The sequence below is a fragment of the Heteronotia binoei genome, chromosome 1 (genome assembly GCF_032191835.1).
Source record: "Heteronotia binoei isolate CCM8104 ecotype False Entrance Well chromosome 1, APGP_CSIRO_Hbin_v1, whole genome shotgun sequence".
Taxonomy (NCBI): Eukaryota; Metazoa; Chordata; class Lepidosauria; order Squamata; family Gekkonidae; genus Heteronotia; species Heteronotia binoei.
Window position 1 is genome coordinate 133,311,587 of NC_083223.1, and position 13,378 is coordinate 133,324,964.

At 46.3% G+C, this 13,378-nt stretch overlaps 1 protein-coding gene across 2 annotated transcripts in view; it reads left to right on the forward strand.

The window, feature by feature from the left end:
* The window catches only part of CCDC170 (coiled-coil domain containing 170), an 84,460-nt gene that overhangs the window by 34,620 nt on the left and 36,462 nt on the right, over positions 1–13,378 (forward strand). The window lies entirely within an intron of this gene.

A 13,378-nucleotide genomic window follows, 5' to 3' on the forward strand; every position in this document is an offset into this window, starting at 1 on the left:
TTTGGGGCTCATATGGGGAGAGACGGTCCTTCAGGTAGGCAGGTCCTCGGCCATATAGGGCTTTAAAGGTGATAACCAGCACCTTGTAACGAACTCGGTATCCCACTGGCAGCCAGTGCAGTTCGCGCAGCCCCGGCTGTATGTGCTCCCATCTTGGGAGTCCCAACAACAGCCTAGCCGCCGCGTTCTGCACCAGCTGCAGCCGCCGAGTTCGGCACAGGGGCAGCCCCATGTAGAGAGCGTTGCAGTAATCCAGTCTCGAGGTGACCGTAGCATGGATCACCGTTGCTAGGTCACGGCGCTCTAGGAAGGGGGCCAACTGCTTCGCCCGTCGGAGATGAAAGAACGCGGACTTGGCAGCGGCCGCTATCTGTGCCTCCATTGATAGTGAAGGCTCCAGAAGAACCCCCAAGCTCTTGACCCTATGTGCCGCTTTCAGCAGCACACCGTCAAAAATCGGCAAGGGGATTTCCCTTCCCAGGGCACCGCGACCCAAGCAAAGGACCTCTGTCTTCGTTGGATTCAACTTCAGCCCGCTCAGTCTGAGCCAACCTGCCACGGCTTGCAATGCTAGGTCCAGGCTTTCTGGGACGGAGTCAGGTCGGCCGTCCATTAATAGATAGAGCTGGGTGTCATCTGCATATTGATGGCACCCAAGCCCAAACCTCCGGGCAATCTGGGCAAGGGGGCGCATGTAGATGTTAAATAACATCGGAGAGAGAACTGCCCCTTGTGGCACCCCACACACTAGGGGGTGCCTCCGGGACAGCTCCCCCCCAATTGCCACCCTTTGTCCCCGTCCATCAAGGAAGGAGGAAAGCCACTGTAAAGCCAACCCCCTTATCCCTGTGTCGGCGAGCCGGCGGGCCAGTAGCTGATGGTCGACCGTATCGAACGCGGCCGACAGATCTAACAACATCAGCACCGCCACGCCGCCTCGATCCAGATGCCGCTGGAGGTCATCCATCAAGGCGACCAGCACTGTCTCCGTCCCATGACCCGGACGAAAGCCGGACTGGTAGGGGTCTAAGGCGGAAGTGTCATCCAAAAAGCCCTGCAAATCAGACACTTCATAATATAATTTTTGTCCTGGGACATTGTTAACATTTCACTCTCTAAAATAAAGTAAATTTTATTGTGGAGATTCACAGAAATATTGTTGGACAGCTCAGAAGAATTTTTTAAAAACCTATTTAAATTATAGTTTCCAGAGTTCTCAATTCATAGTGAAAATAGATTGTGGTCTTTTGAACATCTGATTCTTTGCATGTCTGAATCTTAAAAAGGCAAGATTTAAAATAATATGTTGGTTAATTGCAGAAGTTCAGTAGAATAACCTCATGCTTAAAATGTGACAGTCCAATGTAGATTGTGAGCACATATAGTGGGTTTGTTTGAAGGTAGCATAGAATCATAGAGTTGGAATGGACCTCCAGGGTCATCTAGTCCAACCCCCTGCACAAGAAGATAGAAGAAGATGAAGAAGATATTGGATTTATATCCCGCCCTCCACTCCGAAGAGTCTCAGAGCGGCTCACAATCTCCTTTACCTTCCTCCCCCACAACAGACACCCTGTGAGGTGGGTGGGGCTGGAGAGGGCTCTCACAGCAGCTGCCCTTTCAAGGACAACCTCTGCCAGAGCTATGGCTGACCCAAGGCCATTCCAGCAGCTGCAAGTGGAGGAGTGGGGAATCAAACCTGGTTCTCCCAGATAAGAGTCTGCACACTTAACCACTACACCAAACTGGCTTTCCTTCACAAAGCAGGAAACTCACAAATACCTACCCCAGATTATTGGGATATGATAACTGATAATATTTATGACATAACTGCATTTAGAGTAAGAAAGAAATTTTTTCTGGGTAACCTAATTCAAGGATAAAGATAGACTTTCCATTATGAGCCAATTTAATGGCTGCAATAGTCATTTATGCGATATATTAGATACAGCTCCAGAACAGACAGAATTTATTTTAAAAGTTCTTTATGAAGTTAAAATGGAAAAGTTGAGATATATCAGATGGGCTTACGTTAGTGGAAAAGAAAGTGATTTACCAACTTCTTCCCAAACTTGGAAAAAGGCAGTACAATTATTTATTGATTTATTTAGAAAATTTGTATGCTACCTCTCCAAACCTGCTCAAAACAATTCACAACAATAAATAACAAAATTGGAATAGATTATATGAGCTTGTTCCAGCAGAACAAATTTATGTATCATACTTCTGCTTGGTATTAGATAGCAGTTTTAAAAGAAATAATGTATTAAGCAATATTTCTAAATATATGTATTGGAAAAATTAAAATTGTATGCTAAAAAAGGTTTTCAGATCACATACCCATAGAAACATCCTTCACCAGGAAATAGAAGGGTAGGTCTCACTTGCTACAGATGTAAGGGTTGTGCATCTTTCCTGGGTTCCTTCTGTCATGCAATCTTGCAACTCCAGGAAACTTCCAGCTCTGATCTAACAGACAAGTGAGTTGGGAGGATGCAGTAAGGAGGAAGAATGTGAAGAAACTGAACACGCTTCTATCATCCCCCCCCTTCTCTTCACTGCAGCCTCCTAACTCACATGGATATTAGGCTATGCAGACCCTGTAACTCCAGGAATAAACTTTTCCAGGGCTGGAAAGTGCTGCTTGGGGAGTGAGGTATGTGGGAAAGGTCTGTGACCATCAGTGTCTTCCGCTGATGGATCATGAGATCTAGCCTGGGGAAGAGTAACCTGTTTGTAAGCATTAAAAAAAAACAACCTATTGCTCAGCAATGACTACAAAAGCATGGGATTGTAAATAATGAAATCCTAATATCTTTATATTGGGTAAAAAGTAGGGGTGTGCAAAAAATATTAGAAAAAATCAGATTCGGAAATATACGGGGCCAAAATATTTGGAATACCGTATATTTTGGAATACCAGTACTCGGAATAACCGTATATACAAGAGATATACGGCTATTTCCGAATATATGGCCCAATTATACCCTAAGGGCCATTGAAATCAATGGCAAAATAGGGTATATTAGAAGCTGCCTGGAGGGGAGGGGGTTTGAGGAAGAGCCCCCAAATTTGCAGGGGACCTGCAGGGCACTCTCCCCTACAAGCCCCCCAAGTTCCAAAATGATTGGGCCAGGGGGTCCCATTCCAGGGGCACCCAAAGAGGGTGCCCCGATCCCACCATTATACCCTATGGGCCATTGAGATCTATGGCAATATAGGGCATAATTAGAGGCTACTGGGGGGCTGGGGGTTTGAGGGAGAGCCCCCAAAACTGCAGGGAACCCGCAGGGAACTCTCCCCTACAAAACCCCCAAGTCCCAAAAACATTGGGCCAGGGGGTCCCTGTCTTTGGGCTCCCCAAAAGGCCCATTGCCACCAATGCTGGGGAAAGCCCAATTAGCCACTTCCTCCACTATAATTGCTGTGGGGAAAGTGGCTCTGGCCAGAGGGGGGTTTGAGGGAGAGGCCCCAAAACTGCAGGGCAGCTTCAGGGTATTCCCCCGCATTCAACCCCCCTGGCCCAAAAAGACTGCACCCATCAGTGGGCACCCCAAAAGGAACACTGTTCCCAAAGGTGAGAAAAAACCAATTAGAGCCACTTCCCCCACTGTAATTGTCATGGGAAAAGTGGCTCTGGGGAGCAGAGGATTTTGAGGAGAGCCCCCCCCAAACTGCTGTGCAGCTTCAGGGCACTGTCCCACACAAAACCCACAAGGCCAAAAAAAAAAAAATTGGACCAGGGGGTCCAATTCCTGAGGCACCCAAAGCCAAACCTAACTTCACACCAGAGAATCTCTATAGGACCCAAATGCACTACATCCATCTATATACTCTATGAACCCTGCTGGCCTGGAACCAATATAAACCCAGTTGCCAACGTCACTGCCACGCAAAACACAATCTGCTCAAGGTCGTCTCTGCAGCAAACCCAGATACCAGCTCTCCAGCCCTGCCCCAAACAACACGGGGAGAGCTGGCCAAGCACAACAAGCATGCTGGTTCTGGGTCTCTCACCCAGATGCCAGATTCCCTGCCACAGAACACACAATCTACAGATGCCAGCTCTCCAGTCCTGCCCCAAACAACGTAGGGAGAGCTGGCCAAGCACAACAACGCGGGGAGAACTGCCCCAAAGAATGCGGGAGAGCTGGGTCTCTCACCCAGATGCCAACTTCCCTGCCACAGAACACACAATCTATAGATGCCAGCTCTCCAGCCCTGCCCCAAACAACACAATTCTCAAACAAGAGAAGCGGTGGACCACACCTAGCTCCACATCATTCTGTATCTGACACAAAGCAACAAGCATTTAGATTTACCTTGAGTGATGGATGGTTGGCTGGTCCAGGCTCTTTTGCGTTATCCAGGTTGCACCACAAGGAGGCAAGCCAGAGTTGCACCCCAAATGAGGAAGATCACTGGGAGGGCCTCAGATTGTGTGAGAGGAAGGGAACCATTCCTTCTCTCTCAGCTCAGCAGCAACACACCAGCTATCACTGTCCCATTAGAGGGACCTCAGCATTGGTATGGCTGCTGGCTGCCTGTCATCATCACTGGCACCTCCCTCTTTCTTCCTCCTGCCCCTGAAAAAAAACCTGGATTATCCTGGCTGGGCCTGTGGGTGCTGTCGGTTACAGTTGGGGGCTTCAATGGCCCTTTCAGTATTATTAGGCATGTGTGGATGGGGACTGGGGAAATTTGGATTGCTTTGTAGATTTTAAATCAGCATTCACTTTTGGTTTCGGAATGGATGAGGGGTGGGAGGGTGCACTGCCAATCAATTTATGAGTGAGTTTTTGGGCTATCTTTGGACTCTATGTTTAGTGGGAGAGCGTTTTACAACCACCTTCCAAGCGCGGGCCAAGAGAGGATGCAGGCACAAGTAGATGCTCACTTCATTCGCTCTCAAAGTCTACGTTCGGGGAGCCGAACAGAGGCAAGTTGACCTTCAGGAAGACCAACTGTTCAACTGTCCAGGGTTGCAGGCGATTGCGATGTGGGCAGACAATGTCGCCCATATGCGAAAAGACGCGCTCACTCTGCACTCTTGTCGGTGGGCATAAGAGGAACGCCTTGGCCACGAAGGAGAGGGCCGGCCGGACCCCCTCCTTCGCGACCCAGTAGTTCAAAGGAGAAGTTTCCTGCGACTTGTACCAGGGCGCCAGGTACTCGAGCAACCCTAGCACCCCAGCATTCTCAACTACTGAAAATGGAAACCCATGGGTGACCGACCTGGCAAGGTTCCAGGCGATCACCCTCCTGCCGTACCTGATTCCCCCTCTTGGCACACAGGTGCCACCCCCACCAAACATCTCAGGCAGAGATGGCTGGCATCCCTGCACTGCCACGGAACTCTCCTGGAGAGCTCTGGAGGTAGTCGCGATGGGACGGACCTCCTGGCTGGGTGGTGTTGGCCGCTTGGGCAACCCAGCACCAGCCTGCTTCTCCCCCTTAAGAAGCACCACCTGGTGGTGCTTCTGCAGGTGGTTCCGCATCCCCCCCGGAGTCAGGTGGGCAGGGTCCCGCCCACAACTGATCTGGGTCCTGCACAGCTGGCACTGCGCATGGCATGGATCCTCCATAAGTCGGAAATGCTTCCAGACTTTGGAGGTGTACGGATGCCCAAGCTGACTGGCAGCTTGGGTGTCTGGAGCCACCTCCTGTGAGGTGCTCGGGGCAGACACATTGTGTCTTGTGGTGGCAGGAGGGGCTGGCCACTGGGGGAAGTGGGCGGAGATGGAGGCACCTCATGTGTCTCCATCTCTTTCCCCTCCACCCCATGCGCCCTCCCCTCCTGGCCTTCCCTTGAAGGACTGCTGGTGCCCAAAAGAACGAAAGAAGGGGGCTGGTCCTTCTCAACCAGCTTCTCCTCCAGCTCCTGCATGACACACTGCACCCTCCTTGGGGTGATCGTTTTGGACAGAAAACTGTCCCCAAAGCTCATGTCCAAGGAGGGCTGCTCTTACTGCCCCTCCTCCGGCTGCTGAGGCCGAGCGACATCAGCTGGAGGAGAGACTGCCCAAGCAGCAGACCCCTGCTCAATGCCAGCACCTAATGGCACCTCTGCTGGGGGTGCCCCAGCAGTATCCTCAATGAAGGGCCCACACTCATCACACTCCGGCTAGAGGTCAGAGTGCTGGAAGGTGGCTGTGGAGTGGCCCTACACACAGGTGGTGGTGGGGAAACTGGGACCTCCCCCTCCCCTGCACCCCTGTAGTCTTCTCCTTGGCCTTGCCCCCAGGGCCCCTCTTCTGCTGCTTGTCACTCATGTCACCCTTGGCCAGTCTCACATAACCTGAACTGAGAGTGGGTTTTTTTACAAACCTAACTCACTACACTGTACCCAGAACCAACAGGTGCCCTGACTTCTTTTTAAAAACTCTCCCACCAAAACTTGTTTGTTTGCTTTTTTGGTCCCTAACCTGTCCTTCCTTGGGTTGGGGTAGTAGTAGTCTGGTAAAGTTTAGGAGACTAGGTGATCCTGCCTTTACCTGGCTACAGTTTTTAAAAGGCTACCTTGAGATGAAGGCAATCCTTGTTATATCCTCCTTGTTAAACTTTTCCTAACTAGATCCTGGGACAAACCGGATTTCCTTGCAAACTAGAAATCAGGTGTCCCCTATAACTAGAGAGCTGTGGTTTACCCTATGGAAATCTAAGGATGAACCAACTTTCAGTGGCTGAAAGCAAGATGCACTGCAACCCTAGTCTCTTTAAAAGGGAGCCTGATGTGGCCTAATAGTCATGCTGCCTTTTATGAGAAACCTAAAATCTTTTTAAATCGTTCCTATCTGGCCTAGTTGAATTTTGAAAGAAAATAAAGCCCTTAGCTGGATTAATTTTTTTTTTAAATTTCAAAAAACACAATCCTTAAAAACACCCTTATTAGTGAGGCAGTCTATTTAGTGGCCCTAGCCAAACCGAAAGCCCACTCAGACTCCAAAAATAACTCTATAAAAACATGAAAGTGACCCACCCCACATAGCCCACACATCAACCCCCACACCAACCAGAGGTAATTAAAAAAACCCCCAAAATGTAACAGAAAGAAACTTATCTTTTAACCCCCCCCCCCCCCCCAAAACCAGAACCAGGAAAAGGGACAACAGAACAGGATGCAAAACCAACAACAACAGATCCAAACAGATCACTGAGAAAAGGCCAAAAAACCTCAACTGTTAAAAAGTGACCTTTTTAACAATAAAAATCCTCAGGCCAAATCAGTCAACAACACCCCCCCCCCAAAAAAAAAAAAAAACAGAACCAGGAAAAGGGACAATAGGACAGGATGCAAAACCAACAACAGATCCAAAACACTGAGAAAAGGCCAACAAACTCGTTTAAAAAGTGACTTTTTAAACAATGAAAATTAGGCCAAACAGCCCCCCACCAAAGAACACAGCAGCAACAAATCAAACACAGAATCCTTTTAAAATAGTAAAAAACTTGACTTTTAACAATACAGGAACTTTATCAACCCTTCCCCCCCAAAAAACCTTCACCCTAACCCCAAGAAATCCAAGCCACCCAAATCAGGAAAAGTAAAAGGAAACTGTGCTTTCAAAAGTCCTCTCACTAAAATAAGATATAGGCAGATTGGCAAACCCCCCACACCAGTTTCTCACCCCCAGCAGAACCTCCTAACCCTAACCCCAAATAAGCTACCCCAGTACCCACCCACCCAAATCTGGAGAAGTAAAGGGACTCTGAGTCTTAAAAAGTCCTTTTACTTTTATCCTAATTAAAATAAAAACAAGAACCCCAAGACTGTCTTACCTTAGATGTCTTCTCTTCTCCAGGCAGGTCAGGCAAGTCTGAGAGAGAGCAGCAGCAGCTGAGGCACAACCTCTCTCTCTCACCAACAGCAGCAATGGAATGGAGTCCAGCCAGGCAGACTCCTTAAAAAGGTTCTCTGGCCCTACACAGTGGAGTTTAAAAAAAATACCACTGCTCTGTGATTGGCCAGAGAACAGTGTTTACTTGGATACCCAAGTTTACTTGGATACCCATATGCTGTTCATACTTGGATACCCAAGTAAATAAAAAAACAACAATGTTGCTGATGGCTGGGGGGTTAGCCCAGCCATCAGCTACACAACAGCCCTGCAAAGCATGCTTTGGAGTGGCTGCTGGGGCTCCTCTCCCTCCCTCCCTGATTCCAGGGAGGCTATGAGAGAAGCAGGAAAAAGCTTCCAAAGGTGGGAAAGGAGGCAAGCAGCTCCCCTAAGGCTGCATAAGCTCTTTTCCCGCATTTTCTATGGACTTCCATATACTTCTGCATATTTATTCAGAAGTATATGGGGAGCCATATACCGCTCCCGTATAATGGCTTTCAATTGGATTCGGAAGTATACGGCGCCGTATACTTCCGAATCGGGGGATTCGGAGGTTTATTTGGTTCAGCCAAACCAAATGCACACCTCTAGTAAAAAGCATGGTTTGCTAATGGATCTGCACATGCCAGCGAGAAGACATTTTGCCACAGTTTTAAGAGTCACATTGGGAGAACAGGGCAGATTCTTCCCATTCTCCCTTCCAGTTGCAGATTCCCTCTTTGCCCCATATGCTGTTCATATGAGTCTGCTGATCCACCAAAATAGAACCTCAGAGCGGCTTACAATATCCTTTATCATCTTCCCCCACAACAGACACCCTGTGAAGTGGGTGGGGCTGAGAGAGCTCTACCAGAAGCTTTCAAGGGCAACTCCTACAAAAGCTATGACTGACCCAAGGCCATTGCAGCAGTTGCAAGTGGAGGAGTGGGGTATCAAACCTAGTTCTCCCATATAAGAGTCCATGCACTTAACCACCACACCAAACTGGCTCTCAGATAAATGTGAAGGGAGAGCTCAGTGCACTGCAGCAGGAGGGGGGAAGCAAGAAATTTCAGCTCTACTAGCAAATCCCATTGGATAAAAGTTAGCATATGCAGCGATCATATGTATTGATTGAAATTATTGCTTGACATTCATGTATAGATTAGGATTACCAGCCCCTGGGTGGGAGTAGGAGATTCCCCAATTTTGAGGGCTCCTGCTGGCTAGCTGTCTGGCAGGGGAAGCCCCACCCCCAACAGCCAGGAGTCTGGAGGATGTCTCCGATGTGATAACATCATATGGAAGTGACATCATGCCAGGAACATAATGTGGCTATGCTCTGGTATTTTGGGCAATATTCTATGGTAACCATACAGTTTTGCCCAAATACCAGAGCATTACCATGTGATGTCATCACATCAGGGATATCACTTGTGGCGGTGTCACCCCATCCTGCACACTCACAGAGAGCTCCTTCCCACTTCCTGCCAGCATCAGGTAAGGACTTGGCAACCCTAGTATAAGTTAACAGCAGAAATCACAAATTCTCCACTAGTATGGGGTGGGTTAATTTATACTTCTGGGGAAATGTCCCTTCTGGGCACAGGCAGGGGCATTGGGCTTTTGGTGACTCCAGAAGGGAGGGGCTTCCCTCAGCAATTCTCAGGCTGGCCTTGACACAGGTTATAGACTTGAATCTTAATAGAGTGAAATGGCTCCAGAATCAGATTTATGTTTTCACAGCCTTTTCTTTCTTCTGAAAATGGGAGGGCATTGGCTATGAAGGCCTCATAAAGGCAAATTACCCTTTCTGCCTGGACTGCAAGAGTTGAGCAACAGAGTGCTTACAGGACTTGCTGAAGGACTAGGCCAGTGATGGCGAACCTTTTAGAGACCGAGTGCCCAAACTGCAACTCAAAACCCACTTATTTATCACAAAGTGCCAACATGGCAATTTAACCTGGATACTGAGGTTTTAGTTTAGAAAAAACAACTCATAGTGAAATTAACAAACTGAAAGAACATTTGGTCTGGATAGCATTTGCTTACAAAACCAACAAAATAGTAACATGTCAGAATGGGAGAATGATGGTGAGAGTATCATAAGGCAATAAATGGAGGCTGTTCATTGCTCTGTTGCTTGGTCTGGGTTAAACTGAGAACATGCCTTTCCCAGAGGTGCTCCTGTTCACCTAATTTACTTTTGAACATGTAACATACATTATAAACATCGTTCTAGTTTGCCATTAGGAAAAAAGAATACATTAAAATATAGTGTGTTTAGTAGGAGCTGGTGGTTAGGGTGTCCAAATCAGATCTGGGATGTCCTGATTCATAGGCCCACTCTGCCCTGGCAGCTTGCTGGGAAACCTTGGACCAGTAATATACTCTGAGTTAACCCACCTCATAGGTTCATTGTGAGGATAAAAGAGAAGAGAGTGTGTCAAACCACTTCAGTGTCCTTTTGGAGGAGGAAGGCAGGGGATACATGTTAGTTAATAAATTAAGTTGATGAAAGGAGTCCACTGATTTATATGGCTAAATCTGAGTCCAGCAGCCCCTTAGAGAACAAGATTTTTGAGAGTCAACGCTCCTTTTATCTAATTGAGGGAGCTCTAATGCTGCAAAGTTTGTGCCCCTTCCCCCAAATCTTGTTGGTCTCTAAGGTGCTCCTAGGTTGAATCTAGTTGTTCTACTATGGACCAGCATGGCTACCCTTGGAAACTTCAGGGATAGTCAGGGATAGTTTTCACCACGGGAAAGGAATTCTGACTTGGCTGTGTGTGTGTCTGTGTGTATGGAGTCACTGAGTGCAAGACTGTCACTCAGTCCACAATGAACAGAAATGCATCATGCTTACCCTCCTCCCCCATTTCAGCCGCATTTTCATGTGCTTTATTTTCTTTAACAATTTCTCTACAACATTCTAAAGTATGACAATCCTGCCAAATGTTCTCTAATTCCTTGGTCTTTCTTCTCTTTCTTTCAATCTTACTTTCCTCACTCCCCCCCCCCCCTTCTGAATGGGTTAGCAGTCAATTTGCACTTATTCAGGTGTTAAAGACCATACTAAGATCTGAATAGATTTTTGAAGATTCTTTGGCTACTGTTATCAGGCAGTGCTGTTTTCACATGAGATGCAGACTGACAAACTCTATTGTAATCTTCACTTGCACATTGTCTTGATCCTTCCACTCTATTGCTTGTCGTCTTGTTTTTGTAAGGAATAAAGCAGAGTGCTTATTGGACAGTGAAGTCTAATATGCCTGATGTATCACTGTCTCTGTTCTGGAGTTAGCCATGCTGTCAGCAACTTCCTTTGGCTTCTAGACTGTGGTGATGCTTCCTAAAGCATGTTTAAGAAGGAGGGGAGAATGATAAGAGAGCCCCTGACTCCTGACATCTGTAACTAGTTAAAAGGGCTTTGCTTGTCTTCTGAATTTTTGGTCTCCAGTGCACTTGTAATCAGTTGTCCTTTCCACTTCTTGTAATCTCCCTTGTTAGTATTCAGATCATTAAAAAATGACTGTGCACACATATCTGTTGAAAACAAAGTAGGCCTTCTTTAAGCCTAGTGCAAACAGTGCACTTCTGAAGCACAGGTGTCACCAGACAATGACTTGTAAGTAGTGATTTTAAAAAAATGACTGGCTTTAAAACAAAAAAAGGCTTTATAATTGTGCTCTTTTATATTATTGTGCCCACTTTTCTACTTTAGAATGAGTTCCTTTGAACTGTATTTACATTTTAAAATCTTGATAACATTGAATTAGATCAACATCAGCTATTATGAGGCTTGTAAACTGTTTTGTGCTGCACCTGTGTCAGAGAAAGAGCACATTTGTCAAAATAATATTGCAGTTTAAAAATGTTTCCTTAATTTTCTGTAACAGCCATAATTTAATTCTTGGCATGGGAATATGTTTTCCCTCTACTAAGATGTTTTAAGAAAGGAACTAGGGAAATTAAATTCAGTGGAAGTATGCCAAGAGGCAGAATGGTAGGTTTTGCTGGCTGTGACGTCTCCAATTAAAGTAGGTTTGAGTTGTATGTGCTGGGCAGAGTTCTTTCTTTTTCTTTTCTTTTTTTAAATGTGTATCTAGTATTGGAATAATTACTGAAATAAACTTGACCGTCCAGTCCTTCTCCTATTTGGCATTCAGAGCCAAATGCATCCAGAGAAAACAAAGAGCCCCATTGAGCATGTATAACTGGTTCTCTAATACTTGCACTTTACAGAGCAGAAAAATATTCCTTTTTATGCCCAGCTGCCAGTCAGAAAGTGTCCTAAAGGATTAATAGTGATTGTTGATATTAAATTGTGCCTAGCCAAAATTGTTTTCATGCTCACTAAATACTTATCGCTTTTCTTTTGATACTGCCAAACTCCCATTAGTGTTTAATTAAATAGTACCAAATTCTTTGCTTTGCCTGCTTGTTTTCAGGAGAGAGGTTTGTAAACAACATAAGTGAGGAGGCCCAGACACTTAGAACATGGAGTGTAAATTGCAGTATCTCTGCCCATCTAGTTGTAAAGACTGAGGCAAAACTGTTTTGCTTTGGGATGGATGAGGTGAGAGAAAGTTAATAGTTATGTTTAAGCAGGGGTTTTTTTGTAGAAAAAGCCCAGCAGGACTCATCTGCATATTAGGCCACAACCCCTGACATCACCATTGTTTCACACAGGACTTTTTTTGTAGAAAAAGCCCAGCAGGAGCTCATTTGCACATTAGGCCACAACCCCTGACATCACCATTGTTTCACACAGGACTTTTTTTGTAGAAAAAAGCCAGCAGGAGCTCATTTGCACATTAGGCCACAACCCCTGATGTCAAGCTAGCTGGAACTGTGTTCCTGTGCGTTCCTGCTAAAAAAAAAGCCCTGAGCTTAAGAGATGGGTAAGAAAGAGAGTGCTCTGAGTTGGCTGAGGCATCATGGGGTGTAGAATCTTCCCTCTGGGGATCTGATAGAGTTGCAAATCTGCTGTTCTCTAAGTACACAGATTCCACCTGTGTTCCACTTCGTATATGTAGACATAGCAGGGGTGCTTTACAGAAATGCTCTCTTCTCTAAAGCAAACCAACACCTGGTTTGGTGCTGCTTCTAGAACTTTTCACTGCTCAGAAAAGTGGAGAGCATTATCACACTGTTGTTAGCAGTGGGATAGTGTTTCCTTGTGTGGCTATGACTGAACCAGAACAGCTAGCACTGCTGCAAGAAACCCAGCAGTTTTTTTGAGGAAATGTGGGAAGTGATATTTGTAGAAGATAGTGCATCTCAACAGGAAACCAAGCTGCACAGTGTGTGCTTGGGAGTGACTTGAAGAGATCCAGGAGTTAGATGAGCAGCTGATGGCCTTGTACTACACCAGGAGAAAAGCTGAACATGTGCAGCTCACAGGAAGATCAGATATAGCATTGAATTATGGGCTCCCTGTAGGGATTTTTTAAGGTAGTGAAGGCAGCAATAACAATGTTGTAATGCTTGGAGGAGTTTTATAATTTTATGAAATTTACTAGTATGTTCACTGTTGCTATATCAGCCAGCCACTGTTGAAT